This window comes from Lolium rigidum, chromosome 1 (genome assembly GCF_022539505.1).
Source record: "Lolium rigidum isolate FL_2022 chromosome 1, APGP_CSIRO_Lrig_0.1, whole genome shotgun sequence".
In the NCBI taxonomy this organism is placed as follows: Eukaryota; Viridiplantae; Streptophyta; class Magnoliopsida; order Poales; family Poaceae; genus Lolium; species Lolium rigidum.
Window position 1 is genome coordinate 331,030,447 of NC_061508.1, and position 968 is coordinate 331,031,414.

The window sequence follows — 968 nt, forward strand, 5'->3', positions numbered from 1 at the left end:
TCGCTGCCCGGAGGAGACTTCACCATCCTTCTCCGCTGCCCAACAGCCACCGAGATCATGCTGGACAGATGCTGCTGGTCGAAATTTTATAGCGAGCACAGCGGCAGCACGGCCGTGAAGATCGATGCTCCGAGACTGCGGCGCTTCAAGTACCGAGGGCTTCTCCGGCAGCTCGCGTTGAGTTCACAAGCGCCGGATTTGACACGGGTAGACTTGCACATTATCCCTCATGACCGTTGGCGAAGAACGGATGCAGGCTCCGACCTCGTGACTTTCTGGCGGCTGGCCCAGAACTTCCGCAATACCAAAGAGCTGAAGCTGAGGGTGAACATGCTTGAGGACATCGCCGTCATCGATTCAGAGAGCCAGATCAAGCTCCTGTGCTCTTTCCCCAACCTCAAGCGCCTCCACCTGGACGGAATGCATAAGCTCAAAGGAAATACAGCGGCGGCAGCGGTCGCCAACATGCTTTCGTGCTGCCCCGTGCTCCGTGACCTCCGACTCAACCTAACCATGGCGCAACCCGATTCACACAGAAGCAATACCGAAGGGCGATGCTTCTTGGAGAAGAAATACCGACACGATCTCCAAAAGTCGATCAAAGGTTTCAACAACCGCAAATTAGACGCCATGGTTTCCATACAAGGAGATTATGGTGATGGTGAAGCTAGATACGATAAATTATCTGATCTTCCTGCCTTGAGTAGTGGGCATGCTTTCGACTGCCTGCAGAATACCTTAAGTTGCGTGCACTTGCAGTTCTGGCTAGAGATGAACATCTTTGAACTAAAGCAGAAGAGCAACTTTGCACCAAAGTTGATCAAATTCTTTGCCAAAAATGCTATGGTTCTTAAAGAGATGCACATCGACGATGGAAACGGAAAGATGCGCGACCACATGAACTGCAAGCTTGAACAATGGGTAGCCAATTCATCCGAACATAGAAAGAAGGCTTTTGTAGTCTTGCC